Here is an 11,320-nt window from a genome sequence, read left to right as displayed (position 1 = left end):
TGGTGGGGCACTGCTTTCCCCTCCTGAGGCGCCGGACGGTTTGCCAGAATCTCTTCGAGGCCAGCCGATAGTCCTTCTCCATGGCCTCACCGAACTCCTCCCAGGCCCGAGTTTTTGCCTCGATAACCACCCGGGCTGCAGTTCGCTTGGCCTGCCGGTACCCGTCAGCTGCCTCAGGAGTCCCACAAGCCAACCAGGCCAGGTAGGACTCCTTCTTCGGCTTGACGGCATCCCTTACTTCCGGTTCTCCAGGACTTACAAAGTAAATCAAAAATATATAATTTATCAATGAAAATAAATGAATTTAAAGATGATTTAATAGAGATAAATATTTGTACTGCACTTTGATTCATCTCAGACTGCTGACACAAGAAAACTGCAGTAAATGACCAGTAGGTGGCAGTGTAAGGTGTATTTCAGCTCATTTTCACAGCAGGGGATTAGAAGTAGAGCAGCACTAATGACCTAATGAATGTGGAGGAAAAAACAGAAGTAAATGTGGGATTTTTTACTCTTAGAAGATCTTAAACATTTGCAGTTCAATAAAGAAGTTGTAAAAGAAGATGAGATGAAGGAGAGCAGCAGCACAAACACACGTCGCTCTGAGAAACAGAGAATGGAACTGGGAAGTCCAGAGCAATGCAAGCTGGCACACACTTCATCATTCTGCAAACGGAGCAGAGGGGAATCTCTGACAATGAAGAATAATAATATGGTAAGACGTCTAGAAACAGGTTGAAAAAGCAATGATGATGATTTGAAGATGATGTGTGTGTTATGGTGGACCGTCTCCCTTCTCTTGTCCAATCACAAGATCATATTAAACCTGACCAATGATTATTGCTGTGATTGAGATTCCTGTCATTATGTGTACAAAAGGTGTAAAGGTATTGCTGCTTTCTGTTCAAAGTCATGAATCAGGTTCTTTCTCTCTGTTTAACTGGAGTTTTATTCACACATGGATCTAATTCTCAGTGCATTAATGATTAGTGGAAGTGAGAAGTTTCATTACTGATAGATTTGTTCTGGATGTTGTACTGCTACAGCAAATTTCACCTGAAAAACAACACTGTATACAACAATTCACTGCAGCTTTTAGTGAGTTCTTGTGTCTCTCAGAGAGATGATCTTACCTCAGATCTTTCACTTTACTCTCAGGATTCTCCAGTAGAGCAGAGAGACGCTTCACTCCTGAGTCTTCTAGTTTATTCCTAGACAGATTCAGTGTATTGACAGTCAGATGCAGTTCTCTCAGACTGGAGGTTTCTGAGTTGAGCACTGAGGTCAGAGCTTCTCCACTTCTCCCTGTAATTTCACTGCATCTGATACTGAAGGAAATAAAAGATAATGAACAGAAATGCAGAAGATCAAACAAGTTCTCAAAGCTTCACTTCAGCATCTCACTTTCAACATCACACACATCAGTTGAACACAATGATTAAATGGTGGAATAATAAGAATTGACAGTCGGAGATGTTAAGATTTGGCTTGGTGAGAGTTTCAGCTGAGGAACATCATCACACACACGTTGTATAAACATGGAGGATGAGATCCGGGAATCGAAATGGGAAAGTAAGAGAGTCTGATCTAAAAGGTTTTTAAGAGAAGAAAGGAAAAAGTCTAAAGAGTCCTGCAGAGTTCGATTCATCTGAACAGCTCAGACCTTTGATTTGTTCTCAACACTGTAACAGTAGAACAATTTCATTCAGCTTCACTTACATTGCTTTTCTGGATGCTGCAATCACAGGCATCACTCTCACAAGAATCTCATCTCTGATCTTATCTGGAGTGATGTTCTTATTCAGGTCAAATTCCTCCAGATCCTGTGCTGATGTCAGTAACACAAACACCAGAGCAGACCACTGTGAAGGAGAAAGTTCACTTTGTGTTCCAGATTTCAGATACTGCTGGATTTCCTCCACTAGAGAATCATCACCCAGTTCATTCAGACAGTGGAACAGATTGATGGATTTCTCTGTAGGAAGATCTTCACTGATCTTCTTCTTGATGTACTGAACTGTTTCTTCTTTGTTCTGGGAGGTACTTCCTGTCTGTGTTACTAAGGAAAGTAGAAGTTTCTGATTGGACTCGAGTGAGAGACCCAGAAGAAAGCGGAGGAAAAGATCCAGATGTCCAGTCTGACTGTCTAAAGCCTGATCTACAGCACTCCTGTGAACATCTGAAAGTGTCCTACAGTCCATATTATCACCATCATCATAATCACTATGATCATTATCATCCTTATTCTGTTTAAGAACATTTCTCTGCTCCTTCATGGAGGTCAGGTGCACATACAGAGCTGCGAGATGTTCCTGAATGCTCAGATGAACAAAGCAGTACACCACTTTACTCTGGTGAAGCCCAAACTCCTCTCTGAAGATCTGCGTACACACACCTGAATACACTGCTGCTTCTGTCACATCAATGCCACACTCTCTCAGGTCTTCCTCATAGAAGATCAGGTTTTGTTTCTCCAGCTGCTGGAAAACCAGTTTCCCCAGTTTGAGAAGCATTTCTTCATCGCTCTCCTGCTTCTGTAGGTACTTCTCTCTTATGATGTTGGTCTGAATGATGAGGAAGTATGTGTACATTTGAGTCAGAGTCTTGGGGATCTCTCCACTCTCTGCTTCACCCAACATTCTCTCTAGAACAGCAGCTGAAATCCAGCAGAACACTGGGATGTGGCACATGATGTAGAGGCTTCTTAATGACTTCAGGTGTGTGATGATCTTATTGGCCAGGTTCTGATCACTGATCCTCTTCCTGAAGTACTCCTCCTTCTGAGGGTCATTGAACCCTCGTACCTCTGTGACTCGATGGACACACTCAGAGGGGATTTGATCAGCTGCTGCTGGTCTGGAGGTGATCCAGATGAGAGCAGAGGGAAGCAGGTTCCCTTTGATCAGGTTTATCAGCAGCACATGCACTGGTGCTGATTCAGTTACATCACACACTCTCACTGTCTTCTGGAAATCCAGAGGAAAACGACACTCATCCAAACCATCAAAAATTATCAAAACCTTCTCCAACCTGGAAATGTCCATTTCTTTCATCTCCTTAAAAAACAAATGAAGGAGCTCCACCAGACTCAGTTTCTGCTGCTTCATCAGATTCAGCTCTCTGAAAGGAAGTGGGAATATGAGGTGGACGTCCTGGTTTGTTTTCCCTTCAGCCCAGTCCAGAACAAACTTCTGCACAGAGACTGTTTTTCCAATTCCTGCTACTCCCTTAGTCAGAACGTTCCTGATGGGTTCTTTATCTTTTTCAGATAAAGGTTGTCAGAATGTTCCTGATGGGTTCTTTATCATGTTTAGATAAGGGCTTTGTCAGAATGTTCCTGATGGCTTTGTCTTGTGCAGGTAGGGGTTTAAAGATGTCACTGCATTTAATTGGTGTGTCCTCAGTTGGGTTCCTCCTGGATGCTGCCTCGATCTGTTTCACCTCATGTTCTTTATTGACGTCTCCAATGTCTCCCTCTGTGATGTAGAGCTCTGTGTAGATCTCATTCAGGAGTGTTCGGTTTTCCTGCTTTAGCATCAATCCATTCAAACACTGAAACTTCTTCATCAGATTGAACTTGAACTTCTTCTGGAATTCATCTGCAGCAGTGGATTCTGGGTCGTGTCTGTGACAGGGTGAAGTAGGAAGACATGGTGAGACATGGGCTCCAATGATTAGAGTAGAAGTTCACATTTTTCCTGCTAGATAGATCTTTATGATGTTCTCACTGTGGATTTACTTTATTCTACTGGAGGTTTTCTATCATCTAATCACTCTGTAGTTCCTAACAGCAGAGAGCTTTAGAAGAGCAGTGTGTCAGTGTCACAGTCATGGTGTTGGTTTTGATCGTACCCTGTAGCTGTGATGATGTTCTTCTCTCTTCTGTCTCCTGCCTTCTGTAGAACACTGGGAACAAAAACAACAAGTGTTAAAGATCTCAACGTTCCTCACTTTAATACTGGAGTCTAAACCTGAACACAAATTGTACTACAATAATTGGAGTGAGAGCAGGAACACTTGGAGAACACAGAGCTGAATACAACTCCAACATTGTGCACCTGGAGAATTAAATGTGCTCCTGTTTTCATTTCACACTTTTTCCTACTTTTCTATTCTTCCTACACAAACCTCCAAAAGTATTGGAACAGGAAGTCCAGTTCTTTGGGTTTTTGCTCGACACTGAAGACATTTGGATTTGAGAGTAAAAGATGAAAATGAAACAAAAGATCAGAATTCCAGCTTTCAGTTCCTGATCTTTACATCTAGATGTGTTCCATCACTTAGAACACTGCACTGAACCTTTCAGGAAATGAAAGCTGAAATTCTGATCTCTCATTTTTCTGACTCGTGTCAGTATTGTCTTGTGAAGCCTGTATGGAGACACGTCTCATATCATGTCTTTAGTTATTGTCTCATGTCGACTCTTTACTATTTAACTGCATGCTTCATTTTTATAAAGACACCATTTTACTTACAATCAACAAAACTTGGTATTTATTCTGAAGTTTGAAAATAGCTGATAGAGATATTTATTTAGTGCACACTTGTGGAGGTGGGAAGTGTGTGAGCACTGTTGTGTGACTGGAGGGTGGAGGAAGAGGAATTGAGTGGTGAGGATCACATACACCTGTGTTTAGTGTCATTAATGAGTGCTGTACTGCAGTGTGCCGTTTGTGCCTTAAAGGATAAAAGGAGGAGATACAAGAGATTTGGAACAGAGACAGCTGAACGTCCACAGACATTGTGTGTGTGTGTGTGTGTGTGTGTGTGTGTGTGTGTGTGTGTGTGTGTGTGTGTGTGTGTGTGTGTCTTTCTCCACATTTATTCTGAAGAGAAAAAATATAACCTGAATGCAACAATATAAAGGTGTTTTGTTCTTGAACCCCAACCCTCCTCCCCCCTCCCTATTTACTCTTCCCTAAACCAATGAACCCTTCTATAACCATTTGTTTATCATTTTTCTATTATTTTTTTGTATTCTACCTTTTTCTGGCTTCTAATGATTAATATTATTATTATTCCTTTCCTTCTTCACACTAAGGTGTCTAAGGCAGGTCAAAGATAATCTACAGAGTAAGATCTACAGAAGATTCTGATCACTAAGTCAGGGTTCCTGATCCCCAAAAATACTGCTTATACCTTTAAGTAGTAGTGTTTAGATGTTTCCTGTAGCTTTTTTGTTGTTTATATTAGTATTTTTATTTTAGGATTGAAGACATTACGTGTAATTGATTGTGACTTTAATAAATATTTACACTTTTTCATCTAAAGGATTTACTGAAAGTATTGTAGAATCACTAAAGACCAAGTAACTAGAATATAAATCTAAACAGCTGCTAATGACGGTGTAGTGCAGCCATTAACTGTGACTTTAACTAGGAGTATTATGGGATGTTACCTGTGTCCAGGTGAGGAGATTCCAGTGCTAAAGCTCTGAGGAATATCCATAGACGCATCACTCTTCATGGAGACACAGCTGGGCACTGGTAAATGTGATTTCTCTCTCTGTAGTTTACTGTAGAAAATTATAAAAATGGTCATGAGACAGAATTTCATTGTTGCTAAAATCAGGATACAAAATCCAGTGCATTGAAAAAGTCCCTATGCAGTGGTGGTGTAGAGCAGGAAGTAGAGCACGGGTTTAAAACTGGTGATAAAAACACAGATTTAGTTTGGATAAGATTATAATTTATAGTATGTAGTTGATGTAGAAAACAGTTCCAGCCCACTGTAACTGCTCCTGCTGGATTGGAGTTAAACAGCACTTATTGATTTGGTTCCCTGTAATTGAGGTGATGTTCTAAAGGTTTTCTGTGATTGTGCTGAAAAGAAGCTGAACTGAGGTCAGTAATGAGAATCTCCAGTGCTGCTTAAACACTCATTTAGAACACATATTATAAGGATTATCCATGTTGTTTGTGTCTTATAGCTTTAATTAGACAATGAGTTTATGGCTCTTGGTTTTGAGAGTTTCATAAATTGTGCACAATCACGTGTATTTAATTGTGTAATAAATGTGTTTAGGGTCATGTTTATATATGAAATGAAGCTCTCAGAAATGTCTCCAGATTTACAGATATGAACAGTTCATTAGTAAAACACTAGAACATGGCAGGTTACCAGTCTTTTGAGGGTGAGGTCACATGATCTGTGCCCTGATCAGGGATCTCCATTTTTCAATGCTCGTGTACACGCAGAGTCCTGAAGACGCCGATCTCTTCTGCTGGAATCAATCACACTCCTAGAAAACACAAAAACAACATGCAGTTAAAACTGGGGGAAAATCTTTCTAAAACCAGCTGATCCTCATGATGTCTTACTGATTCTCACATATTTTTCTAACATCTTTATTCCTCATCTGAACACAGACTGACAGGAGGTGTGCAATAAACACAACACCAATAAACACTGTTCTGTTTTTTATTTCTATGTATAAAAAGTGATTAAAGTCTTCTGTATTTCTATATTTTCCACACACAGTCCATTAAAGTCCATTAGAAGTGAAATCCATAGACATATAAGACACAGACGCCTCATTGGCCGCTTTGGTCCGTCGCCGTGATACGTCAATGCTGCTGCAATCTTGGTCCAGGCGAGAGTTCCCTGTACACAAATACAACTACACAACAAATATAACAACATAACAATAATAGAGTGATAATAACAATAATGTACAAATAATTAGTGATAATAGATGATTGAGAGATATTATATAGACTTTAATTTATTATTATACTCATTTATTATTGTACAAGTATTTACTTTTCTTTTTTGTCTGTATTCTATTGTAATTGATAGTACATACTATTAGCATTTTATTTAATATTACATTATAATGCATTATTATTAATGTTATTATTATTATTATTATTATTATTAACAATAAACAATTTGCAATGATCAATATATTAGTTATTTATATATTTATACTTCTGTACATTATTTTATTCCATCTTACTTAATACTGGAATATAAATAGATTTGATGCACTGTTATTGTACCATAATCACATCCATGTATTTCCATAAAGAATCCAGCAGTTCTCTTTGTTCTTCACTGTTTTGGGGAATAAATCTGTAAATAACTGCATCATTTTAGTGGATAAAAATATAGAAATAAGGCTGCCAGTGGGATTTGTATTATTTAGGGTTTGTTCCATTTTCTCAATATTGGTATTCCAATAGAAAGTCGTTTTTAGGAAAAACTCACCCACTTTTCTTCAGCACTGCTTGTTGTTGGACATGAATCTCACCGCTTCTGCCTGCTGTTTAACATCTTTGTGTTTTTCTAACCGCTCCTCAAAACTGAGTCGAGGCTGAGAAACACTTTCACTTTCGGAAAACCGAATCGACTCTTGACGAGTTGAGTTGAATGTTTCTTCTCAAATATTTTCAAGTTTTGTGTTTTGATGTGTTTTGACAAAAGACTATTCATCAAGCAGACGCCCGTGTCCAGAGCGACGTCCAGAAGTACTTTAAGCCTCAATACACTTTACATGCACTTTCCCTGATCTCCCACCACTGACTCATAGATTTAACACATTCAAACCTCTTCTTCTCTTTTTTCCATTCTTTCCAAAAGTGTTTGAAGTTTTCACACAATGTTTTTTTCTGTAAAGTTTATGACTGAAATGCCAGTAGGAACTTCTGTGTTCTTGTTATTAGTGTGCACTCGACTGGGATTAGTTTATGGTCTGAAAGTGGTGTAGGGAGAAGATCAGAGTGTGTGACCGTGTTCCTCATGGTGTGTGTGATATGTAGAACATGTCTAAACCTGCTGCAGAAACCCTGCCTGTGTGGAACTTCACCCACATGTACTGACGTGTTCGTGGGTTGTTTTCTCTCCATCTGTCTGAGAAGTTCAGGGATTTAGTTCTTCCTCTTGCTGATTTAGCATGTGGTCTCCCCCCAGGAGAATAAAGTTCCTCTACTGGTGTTTTCTTCTCTAACGTTCTCTAACTTAGAGAAAAGCTTCACCCTCTCTGACCCTGTGTTAGGAGCAGAAATATTTACAAACAAAACATTGAAGTGGTTGATTTCAGCTCTCACTATGAGAGTCTACCTGGTTTTACCTCATCCTGTGAGAAGATTTGTGCTTTAACATTAGGTGAGAACAGAAAGACGACTCCAGCACTAATATTAGGATCCATGACTCAAGATTTTTCCTCCTTTCCACCACAAGCCCCAATCCACCTCATTGCCCTCGTCACTATGTGTCTCCTGCAGGAAGATTATACTCAGTTTCTTTAAGCCTTTACTTTCTGAAGTATTTCTCTTTTTTTCTGTCCTTTATCTCATTTACGCTCAGGGATCCCACCTGCAGAATCTCCATGAGAAAGAGAGAGAGATAATAGAGAGCTGATAGAGAGAAAAACAGGAGAGAAAACATGATGACTATGTAGATTTCCCCTTGTTAGTCTCTTTTCCAGGTTGTTCACCGTGTCTGATTGCTGTTGAGTTTTTTAATGAAGATGTTTCTGCTGTGGTTCAGTGCGAACATGTTTTCCTCAGAAGACACAAACTTTTCTAGATGGGGAAAGAAATCGCTTACTTCAACATCTCCGTTTCCTTTAGTCTCATCCAAAAATCAGTTTGTTTATTCGACAGAGTAAATATCCTGTTCAGACGTGTCTGACCACTGTTCCTCATATCTGATGCTCGCAAGAGAACGCTGAGATAAATCACTTAGCTGCTCATTCAGGGCTTCATTCATCTCACAAGCCTGAGCTCCCTCAGCTCCCACAGCTACCACATGATCTCCTTCTTCACTTCCCTTACTGGTCTTTTCACTCTCTTCTCTAACTTTACCATTCACATCACTGACCATCCCACTCATTCATCACTGACCATTACACTCCCATCACTGACCATTACACTCATCACTGACCATCCCACTCATTCATCACTGACCATTACACTCCCATCACTGACCATTACTCACATCACTGACCATCACACTCACATCACTGACCATCACACTCATCACTGACCATCACACATGCATCACTGACCATTACACTCATCACTGACCATTACACTCATCACTGACCATTACACTCACATCACTGACTATCACACTCATCACTGACCATCACACTCACATCACTGACCATCACATTCACATCACTGACCATCAAACTCATCACTGACCATCACTCACATCACTGACCATCACACATGCATCACTGACCATCACACTCATCACTGACCATCACACATGCATCACTGACCATTACACTCATCACTGACCATCACACATGCATCACTGACCATTACACTTATCACTGACCATCACACTCACATCACTGACCATCACATTCACATCACTGACCATCAAACTCATCACTGACCATCACTCACATCACTGACCATCACACATGCATCACTGACCATTACACTTATCACTGACCATCACACTCACATCACTGACCATCACATTCACATCACTGACCATCAAACTCATCACTGACCATCACTCACATCACTGACCATCACACATGCATCACTGACCATCACACTCATCACTGACCATCACACATGCATCACTGACCATTACACTTATCACTGACCATCACACTCACATCACTGACCATCACATTCACATCACTGACCATCACATTCACATCACTGACCATCAAACTCATCACTGACCATCACTCACAACACTGACATCACACTCATCACTGACCATCACACATGCATCACTGACCATTACACTCATCACTGACCATCACATTCACATCACTGACCATCACATTCACATCACTGACCATCACTCACAACACTGACATCACACTCATCACTGACCATTACACACATCACTGACCATTACACTTACATCACTGACCATCACACATGCATCACTGACCATTACACTTACATCACTGACCATCACACATGCATCACTGACCATTACACTCATCACTGACCATCACACTCACATCACTGACCATCACTGACCATTACACTCATCACTGACCATCACTCACAACACTGACATCACACTCATCACTGACCATTACACACATCACTGACCATTACACTCACATCACTGACTATCACACTCATCACTGACCATCACACTCACATCACTGACCATCACATTCACATCACTGACCATCACATTCACATCACTGACCATCAAACTCATCACTGACCATCACTCACAACACTGACATCACACACATCACTGACCATTACACACATCACTGACCATTACACTTACATCACTGACCATCACACATGCATCACTGACCATCACACTCATCACTGACCATCACACTCACATCACTGACCATCACTGACCATTACACTCATCACTGACCATCACTCACAACACTGACATCACACTCATCACTGACTATTACACACATCACTGACCATTACACTCACATCAAAAACACTTTTGATGGTTTCACTTTTGTCTGCTTGATGAATAAAAATTACAAACTAAAAATCATTCTAAAGCTCTAAGCCTCAAGCAGTGATTTTACGTCACAGTTTTTTAAAAGGAAAATGTATAATGAATGTATTTGGTAAATTTGTGTAATCAGTACACAACAACATGAAAAGAAAAAAAATGCAGTACTTGCAATATTACTGAAAAACGAGTCACAAATACATCCACTGCTGCTAATCCCGGTTTATTAGGAAAGATAAGGATCCACTGAACAACATGCTGTAAGCATTTTTGCTCCAACCAAACAATAGTGGTGTAATTTAGATGTTTTCTATTTTGTTTACATCACAGAAATTTGATTGGTGTACAGTATTTTGTTTCGGAATAGCTTTCGCATATAAAACTTGGTGGTAAAATAAACTAATATGGCTGGTAGAATATAGTGTTTGCCCGGATAAATGGGGAGGGTTGTGTTATTGAAGACATCCAGCATCAAACATGTGCCAAATCGAATATGCGGATCACGAATAAGAGTTACATGCATCGGTCAAGGCCCGGGTTACCAGCGACCGCCACAGGAATGTGATGTGTAACGTGATAGGATGCTTGAGGAATGGAGAAGGAGTGGGCTGGTACCGATCTTTAAGCATAAGGGAGATGTGCAGACCTGCAGTAACTACAGTGGAATTAAGTTGATCAGTCACACCATGAAGTTATGGGAAAGAGTAGTGGAAGCCAGGCTGAGAGAAGAGCTGACCATCTGTGAGCAACAGTATGGTTTCATGCCGAGGAAGAGCACCACAGATGCCTTATTTGCTTTGAGGATGTTGATGGAGAGGTATAGAGAAGGACAGAAGGAGCTGCATTGTGTATTTGTGGATTTAGAGAAAGCGTACGACAGGGTGCCGAGAGAGGAGTTGTG

General features: G+C 40.3%; 1 pseudogene across 1 annotated transcript in view; it reads right to left on the bottom strand.

Annotated features, from left to right (window-relative positions):
- The window catches only part of LOC310716380 (NLR family CARD domain-containing protein 3-like), a 58,590-nt pseudogene extending 51,240 nt beyond the window's left edge, over nt 1-7,350 (bottom strand). Inside the window, exons 1-6 of the transcript XR_014538250.1 lie at nt 7,214-7,350; nt 6,121-6,241; nt 5,399-5,515; nt 3,853-3,906; nt 1,720-3,625; nt 1,134-1,328 (exon numbers count right to left, since the gene is read on the bottom strand). The product of XR_014538250.1 is annotated as an NLR family CARD domain-containing protein 3-like (transcript). The remainder of the gene's footprint in view (nt 1-1,133; nt 1,329-1,719; nt 3,626-3,852; nt 3,907-5,398; nt 5,516-6,120; nt 6,242-7,213) is intronic.
- Nucleotides 7,351-11,320: the final 3,970 nt, after the last annotated feature.

This window comes from Silurus aristotelis (assembly GCF_946808225.1).
Source record: "Silurus aristotelis genome assembly, chromosome: 21".
Lineage (NCBI taxonomy): Eukaryota > Metazoa > Chordata > Actinopteri > Siluriformes > Siluridae > Silurus > Silurus aristotelis.
Note: the sequence above shows the minus strand (reverse complement) of the source record. Positions and strands in the feature narration are given on the sequence as shown.